At 39.2% G+C, this 20,677-nt stretch overlaps 1 protein-coding gene across 6 annotated transcripts in view; it reads left to right on the top strand.

Annotated features, from left to right (window-relative positions):
- The first annotated feature begins 12,312 nt into the window (after positions 1–12,312).
- PPM1B (protein phosphatase, Mg2+/Mn2+ dependent 1B) overlaps positions 12,313–20,677 on the top strand; it is a 50,085-nt gene continuing 41,720 nt past the window's right edge. For 3 of the 6 annotated variants that reach the window (XM_026844810.1, XM_026844809.1, XM_026844807.1), the window contains exon 1: positions 15,193–15,306. The gene's annotated coding sequence lies outside the window, so the exon portion shown is untranslated. Of the gene's footprint in view, positions 12,333–15,192; positions 15,307–17,511; positions 17,621–20,677 lie in introns of those variants that run through there. The other 3 variants (XM_026844804.1, XM_026844808.1, XM_026844805.1) reach the window with 3 other exon arrangements.

Here is a 20,677-nt window from a genome sequence, read left to right as displayed (position 1 = left end):
GGGGGAGTGGCGGGCCGGGGCCGGCGGGGCCCGGTGTTTACCGACGGGGTGGGGTGGTGGGAGGTGGCGAGCTGTGGGCACGGCCCTGGTGTTGGAGGGAGAAGCTGTCGTTAGGCCTGGGTGCTTGTGACGGGCTGATGGTGTGCGGAGGGAGTGAAGTCACAGGCAGATGGGCAGTGCCCGGGCGCCTTCAGCGTGGACGGGGAAAGAAGTGGAAGGCAGTTCTCGTGTAGTTTAGAGCTTGCTGGCTCTGCGCACCCCCTGGATATAAACGTGGATGTACGTCTCCTTTGATTTGTAGCTAGTTGTAGGGAGAGACTCATTTTGATGGGCTAGAGTCAGCTGGAAAAATCTGCGTGTGTGTTGTGGTAGGTTGAGGGATATGTTTATAACACGGGGATGCAGATGGTGGGTGTAACCGCATGTATTTAGGAGTGGTGGGTACATGAAGGCCTGTGAATTTAGGAGTGTTAGGTAAACAATCTTGTGTGTGTTGTGAGAAGTAAGGTGATAAATTGGCTGGTTTCCAAGTGCTGTGGAGGAGAGAGGCTTTGAGTGGTAAGCCTATGTACAACTTACAGGCACAGTGGTAACAGGTTGCTTCAAGGTTCTGAACTTGTTTGGTGGCCAGTGTGGTTAGACTTAATGTGCGAGACCTTCATGTGTAATATGAGATGGTATGTGGACAGGAAGGCATGCATGTTCTTACTGTCTGTAAGTCTGCCACTCACACTGGGAGTTGAGAGAGATGCCTGGCTGTTACCAGCTCTGTGAGGCCTGTTTCTTGTGTGTTGAGATGGTCTAGGGCAGCAAAGCAACATGGTCTGTGTCCGGGGAACCTGGGAGGAGCTGTGAATTCACCTCTCACCTGTGATGAAATTGAAAGGCTGGATATTTGTTGTTTGAGCTATGGGATACAAATTAAGAGATGTATCAAATGCTACATGTTAGGGTCATGATAGCAGTGTTTGGAGAAAAGTCTGTGCACGTCCTAGGGGGCCTTGGACTGTAGGTATCTATATTTGTTATGGGTGTTGGGCAGTGTAAACTTCTGTTTACAAGGGCATAAATATGCTCTTCTTGTGGGTAAAATTCCGGGGATTACCATGGATTATAAGGATGTGAAGGGGTTTGGGTGCATATTTAGAAGTAGGAATGAATGGCAGAGTCTTTGAAAGGCTTGTGTGCACTTGAAAAGCATGAATTTGTGGGGATTATGCATACACAGGGTGAAGATTGTGTTAGGCTATGTATACATGTGTGTATCAGGGGAATGGTATTTGTGCAAAAGGGAAACTAGAGTTTTCGTATTGCTGAGTTAGTGGGAACTCTCGTCTGTGTGTGGAGAGAGTAGGCAGACATTTTTGGCTGAGGCTATGAAAAGTTGAAATGGTGTCGGGGAGAGATGACAAACTCCATCTGGGGTCCCTTGGGTGTGTCCTGAACAGGTGGGAGGCTGTGGGGATTCTTTGCTCCTCTTGCTATGGAGGGAATTATTTTATATGTGACAATCAGTGGAAACTAAAAAAAGTGAATGAAGATGAAGCAATTTGTGACTGTTACAAATATTACCAGATTGAAGGAGGCTACAGAATAGTCAAGGGGTTTCTGTTAAGGTGTGTATTTTGTTCTGTTTGTTCCAGTGGGTAAATTGCCCATTAACTTTAAGGGTAAACTTTTGATGAAACTAGCACCCATAATAGTGTTGACAGGTCAGCAGCTAGCTAAAAGCACTTATTGTGTGTAGACGAGCCCCATGTATGGGTGGGCTCGTATGTGTCATATATATTTATTCTGTGTGTTATGTATAGCCTAACACTTAAATGAGTGAACATGTCCAGAAGGTATGAAGTCTTTTGTACTGGATGTATGCTTGTGTTTGAAAGAGGGTTAGTGCATAAACATTTGAGGATGAGATCTGTGAAAAGATGATTTATTTAGAATGGAAAGCTGTTTGGCTCAGGTGGAAATGAGAAAAAAATGCACATTGTGTATCCCATGTTCTGCGGGTTTGTGATAGTATGTATCATTTGTTTACACAGCCCCTCATTTCTTGTTCTGCACAGATATTTAGAGGACGTTGTTATATGGGGTAGTGATTTCAGGCACCTAACATCAAGATGAGGGAAACAATTTATGTAGTGTGGAGGGCTACATAGAGAGTGTGTAGAACCCATTCTTCTTTTATTGTGGTAGCTGTGAGGTGGTCACTTAGGTAGGGAAGTAGAGAAAGAAGAGAGTAGTCTTAATAGTAGTTTTTCTGGATAATCCAGTTCCCTTATTGTCTCTGGTGTGCTGTTATCACCATTCACTTAAACTTTTCCAATGGCGATCACTAATGTGTGCTGCTTACTAGACTTGAAAGCCTGTCCTGCAGAAATATAAACCCATCGCAATTGAAATTAAAGCTTGTGAAATCTGTGTTGTACACAGTCTTTTAAGGTGCTCGGTAGTCAAGAACTACTGCTCTTGGAGAGGGTAATTGAGAGTAGTGAATATTTCTTGCATGAAACGTTGTCCACTCTTAATACTGGGTGTAAAAATCTGTGTTTGTGAAGTATTTGTATTGCAGTAATGATTATCGCTCTCTGGAGCAGGGTTTATGTAGACTGTGGCAAGGGATCAGGTTCCACGTAGAGCAATGTTCAGAGAGTACGATCAATCTTGACTGAAGCAAATGGCAGCACACCTATCTAAATGGTACCATAATGTTCTGGGGGGTGGCGGGTGTCTGGTTTTTGTTGGTTTTGTTTTTTCTAAAAAAAAAAAAAAAAATAAAAATTGATCGTTTTCTACTGTCTTGGATCATCAGTCAAGTAGAAAAGCTTAAATCTGCCACATAGGCCTGTTGCTGTAGCTTAGTAATAGCTCTTCTTCTCTGGCCAGTGCTGGAAGATAGGTAGGTAACCACTGGTTTTTTCAAGCACAATCTCTTCCTAGTGAATGGGAAGGCCTTTGTGAAAGAATCCAAGGTCTAGATTCCATGTGTGAACTGTGGAGAGTGATTATTGTAACAGGTCATGCCTATCTTTGTGTCCATAGTTCTTTTTCTCTAATATTGATTCTTTCTATCCACCACTAATTGTATCAAGTATGCTCTTTTTTCTGGTGTTTTTTTAATTCTTGTGACCTTGTCCAACAAGTTTTCTCATACCTTTGAGTTCAGTGCTGCGTTAGTGTTTCTCTTCTCTGAGAAAATGAAGAAGCATCCTTCAGATCTTGGGCCTTTTAGCAACCCAAGTGATTTGATTTGAATATTGATCTTCTCAGTAAATTGGAGGATAGCAATGGTGATTTCTTTGGAAAACTGTTAAAGTGACAATTTTTGCTATCTTGGCTCCTTCCCTATTTATCTCTTTTTTTCATTCTATGATTCAGTCGTTTATGCTCAATCCTCTTCGAGGTTTGGCTTCTATAGATGTACAGGGTATGAACTGTGGCTTCTTTCTTCTCACTGTCTGTTTACAGTGAATGTAGGATAATTTTTTAATGAAACTTGAGGGGCCTGGTTTAGCCCTGGTCTTCAGCATATCTAATATGCATATAATTTTCAGAGAATTTAATTTCAAAATCTGGACAAGTCATTGCAGGTTCTTAATTTTAAAAAAGCTACATAAGTTTAAATAACATCAGACTATAAAGGCCTAGAAAAGAGAATTTATTTGCAGGGACAATGGAAGATATTTCCCTGGCGCGAGAATAAGGATGTTGTGTTTCCGAAAAGGTCATCAAAACTGTTTTTCTAACAGACAACCTTGCAAAGTCCCCAGGTATTTGGCTGATATATTTCAGTCTTGGGCAGCATGGGATACTGGTCAAACTGCTTAAAATTTGGCAAATAAATCTTGTACAAATTTGTATCATGCTAAAGCCACATAAAAGTTCTGAAGAATTAATGTAATTCCAAAAGCAAATTGTCTGTAAAGCTTTGCATGATATGGTGAGAAATAACTGAGCTAGTGTCGAGCAGTTCAGCTCATCTCAACTTCTTGAGACATAATTGGCATGATGAAACATAAGGGTTGCCAGTGAGTGTAAGCTAAATTGGTCTTCCAACTCTTAGGAAAACCTGCATTGGGAGACAAGGCACAAAGATGTTGTAGAAAATGATAGAATGGAAAACCCCATATCTCATCAGACAGAAGCCTTTCCCAGAATTTCAGATGAAATTAATTTGCCCAGGTATTGTTCTGCTAGGAAAAATAAGTCACCCACAACTCTTTCTTTTCCCCATGCACCATTAGTTTCCCATTAACAGTACTTTAATATGTCATTTTATGATGTTACTACATTACTATCTCATGCTGTAGGTTCTTTGCATCTTTGATGGGAAATAACCTTTTGATTGAGTTTCAAATAAATAGTACAACTAGATGCTTAAATCTGTTTTCACAGGAGTTAACAGGAATTCAGCTCAAAAAAGATTAAGAATGTTTCAGACTAGGTGACTGGAGAGTTTAAGATGGCTCCTTAGCATACATGGTAATGACAAGTCAGTGACCACAAGCTTCCAGTTAAGTCACAAAGGAAAGTATCGGTCTTTGCAGTTTTCAGGGAATTATTGTGTTAAAATAAATCTTCAATAATCTTACTTCTGCATCTGCACCCCAGTGTAGAAAGTTGCCATTCACTGAACATAGAGCAAACATGGCTCTACAGTGTTACTATATGAAGGAATTGTTTTTATCAAGGAGGTAATGAAGTAAGATTATTTGTTGAGTAGAGGAGGTAATGCTTTATTGTAATTTATTCATACAGTACTGCTTTGGCCTGTTCCTACCAGCTCATCTGTCCTGCTAAAGCCAGGTATTATTTGTTCAAAACTCATTATTTTGTATTTAAAATTTTGTGTAACAAAAGAAGAATTGGTGACTGGAGAGAACAAGTCTCAAATGATAGAACTATTTGTAAAGAACAGATATTTTGATTCAAGTGGAAAACTGAAACAATGAATATTATGTTGGTCAGCTTATTCAAAAACAAAACCCCCCCTCTTTTCTGGGCAGCTTTGTTGGTTAAGCTGATGTGCAAGTAGTATAAAGCATTATCAAGCACATGGCTGCTCTTCCTTTCCGTTCACCAGCTACAGTGGAGCCATTGGTGTGGGTTAAGTTGGGTTTTCAGTGTTACTGAAAAAGTTTTACAAAACAGAAAATGTTAATGATGCATGAAGTGTGTAGATCTTGGGTTTTTTGACTTTGTTCAGAGAACTTTCCTAGGTGTATCCCACTAGCTTTTGATACTCCTAACTGTAAAGGGGTGGAAGCAAAAGTGGGCAAGCGATGCGACACTGCTGCTGTAGTTCCTCCAGGAAAAGGAACACTCAAATTCAGTGCAGTCCTCGGTTTCAGGGCCAATGAGGTGTGCCTTGGCACCTTAAGTCTATGGGTTTAGTTACTACTGCTTGAGGCTTTATTAAATGAATGAGCAGCATCTGCCACATTGATTATATTTACATTAGTGAGCAGTATGATGCAATTGAAGATTGTAGAGTGAAGCTATAAGTTTGGCAGACCCAGCATTCACTGTGTGTGCACTTTGTGGGCCTTTATTTTAGACTAGTTGTTGTCTGGTTCTGTGGACTGAGTATACACCAGACATTACTGGGTATTAGGCGTTTTTCCATACTTTTTGTTTAGGTTAATATAAGAGATGTCCAGATCATGTATTCAGAAACTTCTTTGATATCTGAACCAAAGCACAGCAAGTGTGGTGACTCAGATTTACTTCAGAAGTGCTCTCCTAATCCAAACAAAAGTGCTAATACAGAGGTACCAACTAGGTCTCTAAAAGACACCTTGGAGCTTTGCAGAGGGTGTTGAGCCATGTGGGAGACTGGATTCTGACTTCTGCCTCTGAAGTGCTGTTGTCAGGGCTTCAGAAATTGTCCTGATGCTCCCTGAGTAAGGATTATTTGTTTATCTTGACTGGCAACTGAATCTCTGTTCCCAAAATATTGTCTCTAGTTTTGAAAAAGTGTGTGAAAATGACTGGTGTTAAAACTAGAATAAATTCTGGAAATAAATTCTTTCATGGTTTTGCTTCAGTTAATCAAGAATGAAACTAGCTGTGTGAGCAACAGGTTATGAAGCCTGACTTCCTGTGGCTTTGTGTCTTGTGGTTGGATTTTTCTGGGTATACTGTATTGTGAGCTCTGAAAGTATTTTCATGTGTTTGGGGCATTGTCTGTCCTGTATGGGAAGTTGTTTTTTGGTAACATAGCTGAGCTCCTGCTGCATTTGTTCTCAGGGGACACTAGTTTGGATATATCTCCTTGGTCTGACTGTTTGTTTCCACAAAACTCTGATGATCTCTGAAATACTTATCCTTGTGTTAACTTCTGAAATGTGGCCAATTTCAGTAAAACTTGAGGGGGGGAACAACACATGCTGTAGCTTGTCTTCCTAAGGTTGTGTTATTTATTTTCCACTCATTTCTCATTTTACTGTTGTCTTATATTTACAACTACTTTAAATTTCTTCCAGAAGAGTTAAAAATATTTATGTCCTTAACATTTCAGGCAACATATCTAGAAGTAGGAAATTATGTTGCTAACAGCTGCTACTTAAGGATAGGATAGATAAAATTCTTGAGAGTATCCAACATGATTATTAAACCACCTCCAAATAAACATAGATGGGTCTAAAGTAGCAGTTGTATATTGTAGCCTTTCGTAATATACACTTTTGTAGTACAAAATGATAGTTTTGGGCCATGATTCTAGGAGACAAGTGAATGAGGGTTTGAAAATGATGTATTGAAGTCTCTGCAGTACAGCTAGGTTGGATTTTGAGGGTGGTGGATTAGGAATTGGAGGGGGGTGGGACTTGTGTTTGTGATTGCCCTTGTGACCTTGAAAAGCTGCAGAAACTCTGAACTGCTTTGAAACTTCAGATGAGAAGTACTGCATTGAAGCTATGTGGTACTGCAGGCTGAGTTCCGAGAGGTCTGTTTTCAGTGTATAAAGCCAAAGAAATTATTCCTTTTGCTTCTATTTAAGTGGGCCTATACTCAAAGCACTGACTTTACAGAGTTTCTGTAAAGGTATGAAAGGTGAATCTAGCACAGATGTTACTCAGTTTTGCTGTGTCCTTTTTGCTCCTGCTTTACATTTCCTTAGCACAGTAATAAAATACTTTATTTGTTCTAGTTCCCAACAGGAAAATCTCATCCTGGTCAAAAAGTACTCTGTGTACCAGTTTGTGCCCAAGACCTCACTTCAGATACGGTACTAGTTGCAGGCAGTGTTTAATGTTGATTCTCTCTGGGACATTTGAGAAAAATTTGTTTATAGCAGATTTTTCAAGAAAGGGGTGCTCTCTGTTACTGTGTGTATTCAAGACAAATGTGAAGTACTTTTCTTACTTTGGCTGTTGTAAAACTTGAATCCAGACCTAACAGAGGTAGTCTGTTGATTCCCTCTAGCTAGTGATCTGTCCTGCATCTTTGAAGTCAAAGGAGCTCCATCTGTCTTAATAGAGCCCCAGTGAACAGTATGGTCTGTTAAGACTCATGAACATCTCACTTGGGGTGACGTTGGTAAGAACTGCAGTGACCCTTCTAAGGAGGTTATTAACAATATCTAATTGCAGGTGGGATTTACAGGTGTTTTTAGTGAGTGTTATCCAGTAAATGTGGGACTACTACCTACAGGTGTATCAAACTGACTCATCAGATGTAATGCTTGTCCATTTGCTAGCTTGTGTTTTCTGCATCTTTACCACTTTTCCAGGGGACATATTACAGCAAAGGATTTTTTGTTTCACTTTTCCTTTTCACTGAGATGATGTCTTCCTTGTGCTTTTACTTACTGATTGCTTAGGCTGGCAGATGAACTTATTAGAAACATCCAAAGTCTAGGTTGTAGCTGATCGTGTTACTCTGAGGAGCACTTTTTCCTAACTAGTGTAAGGTTGTGTGTAAGACTCCGAATAATAGGGGTTTTATAAGTAAAGTTAAAACAGTCTTATGAAAACAGTAGCTAGAGCTGTGGGGAAGGGGTTGTGTGAAACCTGTTCTATAAATCTTCCGTAAGTGCACTGCAATTTGAACTGCTGTTTAAAAGATAACCTAGAAGTTGATAGGCTTTCGGTCATTTAGGAGATACTTTAATAGCAATTACTTGTTTTGTGGGACTTTTTCCACGGTGTTTGCTAGAATCAGATAGCTGTGCGGCCTTCTCTGCAGGAAGGCCTTGGGAGCTCTAACATTTACCTGTGTTTTAAAATTGAAATACTAATAATAATAATGCTTGTGTGTGATGTGAAAGAAAAGCATTGTTAGGATTCTGCTATAGTGACACTGGTGTTTGTATCCTACTTTTATATCATAGTAAACAGTAGAATTTATTTCACTTCTGTTTTCCTTATGCTGAACCAGGTCTATGCTTCTATGTGTTTTATTACTGTATTTGAGTGTAAGAGTGATGGAGGTTAGGCGCTGCTGAAGATAAATATCTAGCTTGTAACATTAACTCCAGTAGGATGACTTCTCCCTTTAACTAGAAAGCACCAAACACAAGGAATTCTAGGCCACAGAAGAACTTCTCTAAAATATTTAATGAACTCAAAATAGTAGCTATTGTTAACCATAACAGCTTACTATGTGGTTTTGACTATTCTTGCAGTATTGTTTTAATTTAAAGAAAAAAAATGAGTGATGTCAATTTAAAATATCTGCTTTTTGGAGGGAAGGGGATAAGGTTACAGACTGTCAAAACAATTTCTGATTTATTTTTTTTTTTTTAACATGAAGTGAAATGGGGTTTGACTTAGAGAAGAAGAAATAAAATTCCAGTATAGTTCAAGATCCTCCAAATGAGCTTGTGTGCTGCTGTTGCCAATGGCAAGGAATAGAATTCAACGTGGTCAGAAAAATGTCAGTGGGGAAAGTACTCTTGAAATTGTATTCTTTACACTCTTCGTTGATTTATGTTTGGAAAATATTTTCCTTGAGAAATACTATACGTTTTTAGATAAATTTAATGTCCGTGCTATTTTCAATTTGAAGTTTTCCGTATTTCTGAATCTGTTGAGAGGGAAAATAGGGCTTCATCTAGAAAAAGTACTAGTAAGTTACTACAAGTGATCTTTTTTCACTCTTGTTTTTTTCAGGGTTACCAGATTTGAATGTGTTTTTGTATAAACGCAAACTTGGGGTAGCAATTCCATAACTGAAGTAACTAACTTTTTCTGAAAGGTGTCATAGTGTCTGTCCAGACTTGAAACACGATCATGTTGTCAGGTTCACAAAGACTACAAAGCTAATGTGGAAAATTTCTTAATATGTCTCTCCATATTGTACCTTCTTCCATAGGTCTTGTTTATTTATTGAAACATTGATTAAAACAGAAGCTATTGCATACAAAGCAGAGGTGGCAATTTAGATCTGTTAAGAGTTGTCAGATTTGTGCTTGAAGCCTTTCTAAAGTAAGTGATGGTCCTAGAACACTGTACTGGAATCTCCACCATCCTTTTCTGCTATTTAGTGTCTTTTTAGTAATCATCTTAACCTGTTACTGGTACAAAAGTGATCCTGAACTATATGTGAGCAAACTTTATTCTGCACAGGTAATTTTGTTGCAATTTCAGAACTGTTGATTCTTTTAACTTAGTGCTTATTTTCTCCTTTCATTGAGTCAAAGTCTGCTGTTACTTTAGGAGAGAAACTGAAATGAAGCAGGAGAGGAAACAAAAAGTGGTGTTCTTAGTGTTGTGGGTCGACCTTGGCTGCATGCCAGGTACCCACCAAAGCTGCTCTTATCACTCCTCAGCTGGACAGGAGAGAGAAAACACAACAAAAGGCTTATGGGTCAAAATAAGGACAAGGAGAGATCACTTGCCAGTTAACTGTCATGGGCAAAAGAAGCTCAACTTGGGGAAATTTAGTTTAATTTATTGCCAATAAAATCAGAGTAGGATAATGAGAAATAAAAATCTTATCTTAAAAATGCCTTTCCCCCACCCCTCCCTTCTTCTTGGGCTTAACTTTTCTCCTGATTTTCTCTACCTCTTCACTCTCCCTGAGCAGCGCAGGGGGATGGGGAATGGGGTTTATGGTCAGTTCATCACATGTTGTCTCTGCTGCTCCTTCCTTCTTGAGAGAGCACTCCTCAAATTCTTCCCTTGCTCCAGTGTGGGGTCCCTCCCACAGGAGACAGTCCTCCATGAACTTCTCCAACATGAGTCCTTCCCAGGGGCTGCAGTTCTTCATGAACTGCTCCACTGTGGGTCCCTCCCACGGGGTGCAGTCCTTCAGGAACAGACTGCTCCAACGTGGGTCCCCCACGGGGTTACATGTCCTGCCAGCAAACCTGTTCCATTGTGGGCTCTTCTTTCAAGCCTGCTCCAGTGTGGGCTTCCCACGGGGTCACAGCCTCCTCTGGGCACATCCACCTGCCCCACCATGGGCTGCAGGGGAATCTCTGCTCTGGTGCATGGAGCACCTCCTCCCCCTCCTTCTTCACTGACCTTGGGGTCTGCAGAGTTGTTTCTATCGCATGTTCTCGCTCCTCTCTCTGGGTACAACTGCTGTTGCACAGCAACTTTTTCTCCTTGTTAAATACATTATTCCAGAGGTGCTACCACTGTCCCTGGTGGGCTTGGCCTTGGCCAGCGGTGGGTCCATCTTGTAGCTGGCTGGCATTGGCTCCATCGGGTATAGGGAAAGCTTCTAGCGGCTTCTCACAGAAGCCACCCTTGTAGCTGCCCTCCCCACTACCAAAACCTTTCCACACAAACTCAGTACAGTAAGGAAGAAAATGACAGTGCTTTCTAAAGAACTGATTCATAAATTCACTGAAGACTTAAGCTAATCCAGAGAATACTTGAGTAGGCAGAGCACACTATTCATAGAGTAGTATTCTTCCTTACTCTCTCATCACAGGGTTCTGTTTCGTTCATTCATCTGTTCACCATGTGAACGATTTTTATCAGCAGCTATGCAACTTTTTATTACCAGGTTGTGCTCTCTGCCACTAACCTACTGGAATTATTTGCCTTTCAGAGATACCATGACTCTTTGATACTGGCATGGGTAAAAATGCACAAGAATGAGTTGACCACTGACATGTCTATTGCTGGGTGAGATGGGGAGGATCTTCTTTATATTAGTCCTCATTCTCTTTCCTTATTTTTGTTGATGTCTGGTTTCTTTGAGTTTGTTTTCTCCTGTTATGTCCCTTCCTGAGAAGGGTTGGGGGGGAGTGGGAGAAGATTTAGTATATAGTGTGGTTTGCTGAGCTATGTGAAACTGTAGGGTTTTTTTCACCCTGTGTGAAATGTCCTGCAGATAGAGGAAAGCTTAGTGCATGGCATGGTCTATTCTTATTATGAATTTAAGGTGTCATAGAATTAGTAGACTTGAATCCTTATCACTGAGGAAGCAAAGATTCCTAGAAGGTCTTTGGTTGATGGAAAGGAAATATTTGGACTAAACTGCCATGTTCAGAGAAGGAAAGGAAAATTAGAGTGGGATGATGTGACCCAGAGTAATTTTTCCATTAATAGGAGAAAAAGCAGTAAAAGTTTGGTTCAACTGACAAAGGCTAGTAGCTTCAAAATCCTAGAGACAGGAGAAGGGTAAACTCAGCACTGGTAAAGTAGATAGCATGGAATTCAGTTGAAGCTGAGTTTTTAATTCTGAATTCTTTATATGTTAGTTTCTAGTGATTAAATCATATACCTCAGTGAGAGTGCTGTGCACTAGGTACATCTGCTTCCTTAGTCAGCCACACACTATTGTTATTTCTTTGCAGCTTTTGAAAAACAGTGGATATAACATCTTGGAAGCTGGCTCAGCTAATGTACACCATGTAGCTTTGGTTTTGTTTCTTCCTTATGGGCAGTTTGTTCCCTCTACCCAAACAGCTTTCGGCTACGTGCTACCTAGTTGGTGAGCATCTGGTATTCATCTTTTTAGTTAAAGGTCCTTGGAATAATTCGGGGTTTTTTCACCACTTTTCAGTGTTGATACAATTACTGAAAAGGGAGTTCTTGTTAGGCCTCTACATGCAGTTAGGCATTTGCTTCTGGAACTCACTCATAATCCTGGCTGTTTTGTTACAGAAGAGATTCTTGTATAATTACCTAAATATGTTAGTGCTGCTGTATTTCTCCAGTCTTCTGCTTCTGACCGTGTGTTCCTCTTCCTCTTCATGCTGATAGTTGGCAGTGTCTCATCTCATGGTGAGAGAGTGTTATGTGATATGTGTATATTGGGTATCTATTGCTGAGATTAATTTTCTTTTTAGCTTTTTGAATCAGCTTGCTGCATGAGGTTATGAGAGCAACAATTGATGCCAAAGTTGGAGTAGAAACTATACATTGTAGGAGGTAGGTTTACGGCAGGTATCAGTTCAGTTTAGCCTAACTTCTTATAAGGCTGCACCTTGAGATGTTTTGATGGAGGTTCTTTTAAGGTGTGGTTAACATTGGTTCTTAACACTAATGGTTTGGATACCTGATGACCTGTCTTGTGAGTAGAAGTCCTAAATTTACGTAGAATGTTACTGCTGATGAAGAGAAAACTGTACTGGAAGTCACATAACTGTTACAGTATTAGCAGTAACACCAGCTGTATTGCAATCCTAAAGCAAAAGAACATGCAATTAAATATTGACATTAAAACCTCTATTATAATAAATTAAAAATTGCCCATCTCCTCTTTTGGCTTTTCCCCAAATGCATGGCCTGCTACAGATGTTGATATGACTCCCTTCACAGCAGTCATTCTCGTTTAATTAAGTATCAGCACTTGCTGACAAGGATATCTTCATTCTGTAGACACATGAGAATACAGCAGAAACCAAAACTTTACATAGCAAAGGTCGTGGTAAGGAGTTTGTCAGAGTTCCTGAGCGAGTCAAGCTGTTTTTCTGTGCTTTTTGTCACGTTTGCAAATTTCCTTAGGGGATAAGAGGACTGCCTCTGCTCATCTGCTGTGGTGTTGGCATTGTTCACCGCTTAATGTGGAGCTAGAGTATTTTATCTGCTCCCTGCTTCAAGCATAAGTTTTGTGGAGCTGCAAAGGGGCTGAAGTATTTTGGGTGAAACATGAGTAGTTTCATTACTGGTAGAGTCTAGAGCGCAATTGTTTGTCAGGCACTGACTGTCCTTTGTGTCCAGGAGTTCCTGAATTTGTTAAAGTTCAGAGGTCTTGGTAAGGTGGATTTTCTTTCAATACAGTCTAGGAGAAATTCAAACCATCTCAAAAGATGTAAGCAATCCAAATTTCAGAAATTCTTTCTGATATGCATAATGAAACATGTTTAAGTTTTCTTGTCCATTTTGCTACTCTTTTCCACTCTGTTCTCTTCCCTTTCTCAGTCACCAGTTTCTGTAATAAGTTTTAGGTAGAGTTATGAGCATCAAATTCTTCCTTTTGTACCTCTATTATTACTGTCTTGTTGCCAGATACCTTGAAAATTAGCCAGAAATTCAAATGCTCGATGGCTGTGTTCACTTGTTGAGACCTGCTTATATGCGCAGAGTTCTTATATTTAGGCTTTGGAACATTTGTATTTGGCAAATTGTTGAAGCCTAGAGATGGTTCCTGTTCACTGTTTCAGGCATCCTTGCTATGTTATATAACAAATAAAACTTTCTATGTTGCTTGAGAAAAGCATAAGATACTGTTTTACTTGGATAGCACTATCAATAAGTAGTTTATATCAACCTGTAGCAAAACATTTCTGGGCCCTTGAAGAAAGTGATTGAAAATAGTCAGCATGGCTTTACCAAGGGTAAGTCATGCTTGACCAGCTGACTGCCTTCTGTCAAATGACTAGGTCTTGAGCTGAGGGCAGTAGTGGATGTTTTCTTTACTTTGACCTTAGCAAAGCTTTTCACAGTGTCTCACAGCATACTCTTTCTGGTCTGAATGGGAGGATGACTAGACAAGTGAAAACTGGTTGAAGAGTCACCTCAAAGGGTGGCTAATGGTTAATACTCTGCTTGAACAGCAGTTAAAACTGGAGCTCCTCAAGGGTTTGCTGTGACCTACTTCCTTTTTTTATGTCTTTATCAATTATCTGGAGGAGGAGGTGGAATGCACCTTCATCAGCCTTGTGGTAGGGACAGAACAGGGTGGCTTAAAGGCAGGGTGGCCATCCCAAGGTACTTGGAAAGGCTAGAGGAGTGTGCCTGCTGGAATCTTACAAAGTTGAGCAGGAACACATGCCAGGGCCTGCTTCTAGGATCAGTAATCCTCCTGCAGTGCTACAGACTAATTGGGTTGTAGCTCTACTGAGAAAAACCTGGTTCTGGTGGATAGTTAAATACAAGTCAGTAGTTTGCCCTGGTGGTGATGAAAATGGCTTTATTCCCCTTTAGCTGGCATATTTTCCAGGTACTGGAAAAGGAAAATAAAGCTCAGTTTCTATGAGATTTCCCTCTTTGCCCAGGCCTAGGAAAAGCAACTGTCATCCTAGGTGCTACTTGTAAACATCTCCAAAATGGAGAAAGGCCTTAGTCAGGTTCATGCTTCAGAAAATATCCACTGGTATGTGTAGGCATGGTAGGTTTAACTGTGATAGCCCTTCTCATGCCTTTGTGAGAAAAGCAGCCATGTTTGTTTCTTTCTTGTAACCAGGATAATTTTGGTGAACAGTCAGGTATGTTTCTGCTTTTGCTTTTAAAGAAATCTCTAGTGGCTAGTAACAGGCTTTTGTCATGGTTTCTGTGCTTTAGAGTAAGTTTGAATCTCAATTTTTAGGCTCTTTTCTTTTGAGTCCAGGATCTGGGTTTATTTTTGTAAAGGATTGCATTAGTATGCCAGACTTTTCCATCCTCTCTACACTTAAACATGCATGACTATGCATAAGTGTATTCAGGATCTCTCTCTGTCATGTGGTTGTACATATTCCTGGTTTGGAAATGGATTTGCTTACACGATGTCTGTGAAGGTGGTACGTGTTGACAGTGGGAGTTTTCTGGCAAGTAGTGGCTATTGAATGGTGTAGCTTAGATCACTAAATACTTTCATCTCTAACAAATGAAAGGCATTCACATGATCTTTGCTGCATTACTGTAGACAAGTAGGAGCTTCTTGACTAACTTGGCCACTTCCAGTGGTTCATATATTTTATTAGTGCCAGTCTAGAAATTGCTATTAAGCAGTTCTTGAGCTATAGATTTTGTTAAATATTGTGTTGAACTAGGAAATTGGTCAATTCTTCCATTTTACTACTTTCAGACTCACAGGGTCTTCTGCTTTATTCACCCCTAATATACAAGGAAGAGTCTCTAAAGTGAATCTTTATCAGGACGACAGATCTGGAAGAAATTTGACTGTTGTACTACATTCAAGGTAAGACTTTCAGAATTGTACACAATGACAAAAAGCATGAGTACTGAGGCTTGCAAAGTGCTACTGTTTCAGAGTTCTTGGCTTCTTGCATATTATACTATTCCTGCAGAATATGAGTATCAAGTATTAAATACTTCTGCATAATTCTGTGGAAATAGGCTAATCAGAGGCATATTAGCTAGTTGTGGCTGTGTTCCTTAATTAAAATAGTTAAATAGGTTGCTACTTGCAACTGATGGTTGTTATGCATTATAACTAATGTTTATTATGCAAAGCTGTCTTTTGAGTAGCCTACGTGTTCTTACTTCTAAAACTGATACACTAAGTTGCATGATATAAAATGGAATGTGTTACTAAATTGGTAGTGTCTTAGTAACTCTTTTTGGTTTACTTTAAGGTCCTGTGCTGAGCTTGTTCTTAATTTCTTTGAGAATGCAGTATTGTAGCTCTTAAGTGACATTTCCAGTCAATTTCAAAATACTAGGTAATATTTGGTAGTCAGAGGGCAGGTTTGCTGCATTTTGGAAGGGATGGTGGATGTGTTTCTTTCAGTAAAGCCATAGCTTCAAGCACATAGGCAGTTGTCATCTGTCTGCAAGTTAGAGGACTGATCAAGTGGTAGGAGCCATTAACATAATTCAGCAGAGTGATAGCGTTGCCTTCAGCTTCTGTGCAGAGTTTAAAAAAAATGTTTAGTAATGTTTGTTTTGTTGTTCCCGCAGCACTCTGAGAGGAGTGGAGAATATGACAAGGACTAGGGGGATAAAATCTATAGCAGACAAAGTAGAATTGGCTTTGGTGGGACCAGTCTTGGGAAAGATGTTGATGGACTATCCTGTTGACTGGGCAGCATCGTGTTCGTGGCACTCACAAGGGAGGAACTGTGAAAGTGGTTGAGAAGACTAGAGAGTCACATAACTATATCCCTTGCAGAGATGGTAGTTTGTGTAAGAGGGAGAATACAAGGGCATAGTATTCAGCCATACAACAGATGGTGGAGATATTCACATGGAGTCACTCAAAAGGACGTAGGAGATGTTTTGGAGACTGGAAAGTACACGTAGCACTTAATGTAGGCAGCTGGTTGCCTAATGCTATCTCTTCAATTTTGGGGGGGTGGAAACCCACTGACATTGGCACTCACTGTGCTGAATTCAGCACCTATTTGAAGGGTCAGATCAGCAGTCTTCTATTCACCTACCTATTTCTAATTTGTTGTGACTGGGTGGTTCTGGTTTTTATATAGTAGGTTTTACTGAATTATCTGTGTAATCCCCAAACTGAATGTCTACTTGTCTTTTTAAACTGCTAAATTCATCAGATTCTTTCAGTTGTCATTCTGCAAAAGCCTGAATACTTAAGAGTATTCTTTTCTGTGCCTCTTCTTTTTTTAATGGATACCTAGCTTAATCCAGTTAGTTTGTCAAAGCTAGTATAGAATACATGCAGGTTAAGTTTTACATGTAGTAAAGTGGTGAGACTGAGATGTGAGCTTTGGAACATAACTTTTTCTAAAACATCTTGCTATGTTGCCTCTAAGAGGGATGACAGAGTAGGGAGTCTGCCCCCTTGCTACAATTAATTGATATGTTTTTTATGCATCTTTGTGCTAAGATGTTTCCATCGCTATTCAGCCCAGCAAGGGCTTATCTTGCAACCAGCAGTGTACAGAGGAGCAGTAACCTTTGGTGGAACTAGAGATGGTGTCTTAATCTGTGTTATCCAAATTTGCCTGCAGCTGATGTCTGACCTGATGAGTAGCATAAAATGAATGTTGAATTATTAACATGCTTACTTCCCGGAATACTTTTTGCTGTCAAGTCTATGTAGACCTATCATTACTGCACTGACTGCCTGTAATGCCCTTAAGCACCCTCTCTAATATTGATTTCTTGAAAACTGGCATGGTCTTCTTGCATGTTAGTTTTAACCTTCTCATTGATAAAATTGCCCTTTGAATTTTTGCAGGTATAGTTCAACACGTATTGTGATACTTGCATAGTAGCAAAACTAAACCAGTTTTTACTCAATAGATATAACTGAAACTTCAGCATTGAAATATTTATTGCAAATTAAGAGAGTTTAAGCTGTGTTGATTAAAAGTGAAAGTGATTTATTGTGAAACTGAAGTTGCAGTACTAATTGGACAAAACTTTGAGTATTCAAGCTTGCAAGTTGCCAAATGGCTGCTTCTTGCCAAGTACTCCTCTGTTTAGATGACAAGTGAAGCAGTTCAGATAGCCTCAATGCAGACACCTGAAAAAGATTCCATGTGTCCAGGCAACGATACTGGAGACTGCTGCCAGAAAAAAAGGTAATGGAAATTTGCTTCACTCCGCAGTTCCTAGAGATAGTAATTTTTTTTAAGTAGACTTTAAACTTTTTCTTAAAACGTTTCTCTAGCATGATGGAAAAGTAGAGCATGCTTTAACAGTGCAGGGGGGAATGCTGTGTTCTCTGAAGTATTCTGACAAGCCATCTGTGACCTGAAACCTAACTTTCTGTACCGTACTGTGGATTTAATAGTAGGTATCTTGTGATTACAGATATATTGATCCTGTTTCAGTATGGGAATATATCATTACATATCATGTAGTATCAGCTGCTTCTCTTAAGCATTTGTTTATAACTGTTTGAGAAATGCTTTGAGATATGCCTTATTTGAAATGAACCAAATCAGTTCAACTGGGTTGATTTAGGGAGGTGGTAAATATGGGTTAGTGATAAGGGAGTGACTTTCTAAGCAAGCAGACCCTCATAAAATTTTTCTGATTTCTTTACATTTATAAGTGTTGATTGCCTCCATACTAATACAGTACTGTTACTGAAGTAACTTTGCTAGTAGGGAGAATAAATTTCTTAACATGGAAGAGACCAAGCAAAAAGAAAAATATGTTCTAAAACTGTAATTGAGGTATAAAAATAACTATGTATTTTAACAATTCCTATTTGGAGCCTTCAGTTCCTGTATTATTTAAACGAGTTCTTTTGGAAGATTTGTGTGTGTAGGCTGTTAGTTGACAGAACAGATGCTTGAATTATCTCTTTCCAAGTTGTGTGCTTTGCAGTAAACATTAAAATGCCTATAGCATATGAAGTGTTAATGTTTAGCAGCTTGTAGTATGGGTGTTCTTATGTTATTGATTTGAACGTGCTGGTGATGATGTTATGGTGTTGAATGACTTTTTGTATTTAATTTTAACTTCTTTTGTGTATGAACCTAGTAAGTGGTAGCATGGCTAAAAAAAAAAAGCCACAAATAGATCCAAGTGGTTAATTACTGTGGCAGAGAATTTGACTCCTAACTGCACAGGACCATCAGTAGTGTCCAATTTTTTTTTTTAATCTGCTGTGATGGCTCAGGTTTAGTTAATTTGTATCTGAAGACTTACCCTTAGAAGATGGAGGAGGAATAAGAACTTTCTTGAGATAGGGGAAGTCCTTCCCCTAACTATGTTTATAAAGAAATATAAAACCACTCTTGCTATCCCTTATAAATCTGATACAATTTCATTTCTGTCATTGTCAAACATATCAACATTATTCCTGTATTTTTCTGTACCTGGTACTAACTGAAATACTGTGATTTTGAACTTGTTTGCTTGGTTTTCACTCTTCTTTATGGAGTTTGAATTCCTTTGAAATTTTGGATATAGTCATGGTCCCACTTAGAATTGTGTGTTATACATGTAAGATAGGGAAAAATTTAATTAGTTGGCATGCATATAGACTAATGGCTTAATTACCCTGATAGACAAAATGGGATCTTATTGTGCCTTTGTGAGTCCTGTGTAGGATTTTTGATCTAAATACATGATGTGTACAGAAAGACATGTTGTAAAAATGGGATTTAAGTTGTTTTTTTTCTGTTAAAGCGGCAGAAATATATAAGATCCGGTATTGAGGATAAACCCTGCCCTCTCCTCGTTGGCTTCAGTGGTAGTAGCAAGACTTGATTCTAAAGCTGACTTGTTCTAAATGTGTTGCTAATCACTAGATGCTAGGGTGAGATTCTCTACCCAGATAAAAACTAGAGTTCCTAAGTTATTTTTTATGTCTTAAAAATCACTGAACATTGTTCAGAGAAGAGTTAGTTAAGGTGGCCTTCTGCAGAGAAACTGTTCATCCCATTTGCAAGTGTTTCCTACAAGAGACTTGTAATGATATTAATCCTTTGAAAACTATCAAACTTCCCGACTATATCCTGCAGTTAGAGCATTTTAAAATTTTGGAGTTCAGTCACCGTTGACGTCTTAGCAAAAAAAGTAGATAATTTTGTCAGGCTTATCTCTGCCCTACAGGGCAGAGAAGCTTGTAACAGTGGAGTTTCTTTGTTATCCAAATACATATACTTGCTACAGAATTAACCAGACTGAAATCTGTTGCTTTCTCTGATTTTGTGACAAGTAGTTCTGTAAGAGTTCTTTATGGTCTTAAGACATTTTCTTGAAAGGCTTAGCTAGAAAGGACTAAGCCCTTTCTATTGCATAATCACCAGAGAAAGTTTTAATTTTAAGATTATTTCTGAATTTGAATAATACCATAATTTGGTAATGCCTTGTTCCTCTCCTAGGGAAAGGAATGACAAATTCTGGATGTTCTCTGATACTGCTGTAGTAAGTAGAGTTGATGAGACAATTCACTTCGCTGTGAAGTGAGGTATGGTTTAGGGACGTGCTGTTTTTTGACCCAGAGGACTTGTGAAGACATGTGCCCTATAAGGTTATCAGATGACAGGTGTGGTAGATTCTTTCTCAGAACATCAGTGCTCAGGCTGTGATTTCTGCTTGTTTTAAGCAGATGAATATTTACAAAATCAAAGTAATCTACCTGGAGTGACTGTATTTTTTAAAAACATTGATTTGGAGGCCAGATGTTCACAAGGGCAACAAATGGATGGATGGTTTCAAACCAACTCATTAGCTATTGCTATCTAGATATTCTAACAAAAAACCACTACAGGAACATGATCAAAAGATAGGCACTTCAGTAATAGTAAACATGATCTTATGTTGCTCATGCCTATTGCTCTGGTGTGTCTGAGCTGGAATTTTTAATACCCATCAGGAATATGTATGTCTGCAGACACTGCCTTCTGCATTAAGAGACACAAACCCATGCAGAATATGAACGCATCTTCCTCAATCTGCAACTCCTGCATTGCTGTGGAAGGCATAATGCTTACCTAGAACTTTACTTACATTATAGCTATAATGTAAGATATGATAAAAGCTAAAGACTTTTGCAAGGTCTCTTCTGGAAAGTCCTAGCAACCCCAGTAAAATTGCTTTCTCAGAGTAGAAGTCCTTTCCTTACAATCCTTCTTTGTAGTTTTGAGATTTTTTTTTTTTTTTTTTTTTTTTTTTTTTTT

Source organism: Athene cunicularia (genome assembly GCF_003259725.1).
Source record: "Athene cunicularia isolate RWA chromosome 3 unlocalized genomic scaffold, athCun1 chr3_part1, whole genome shotgun sequence".
Lineage (NCBI taxonomy): Eukaryota > Metazoa > Chordata > Aves > Strigiformes > Strigidae > Athene > Athene cunicularia.
Note: the sequence above shows the minus strand (reverse complement) of the source record. Positions and strands in the feature narration are given on the sequence as shown.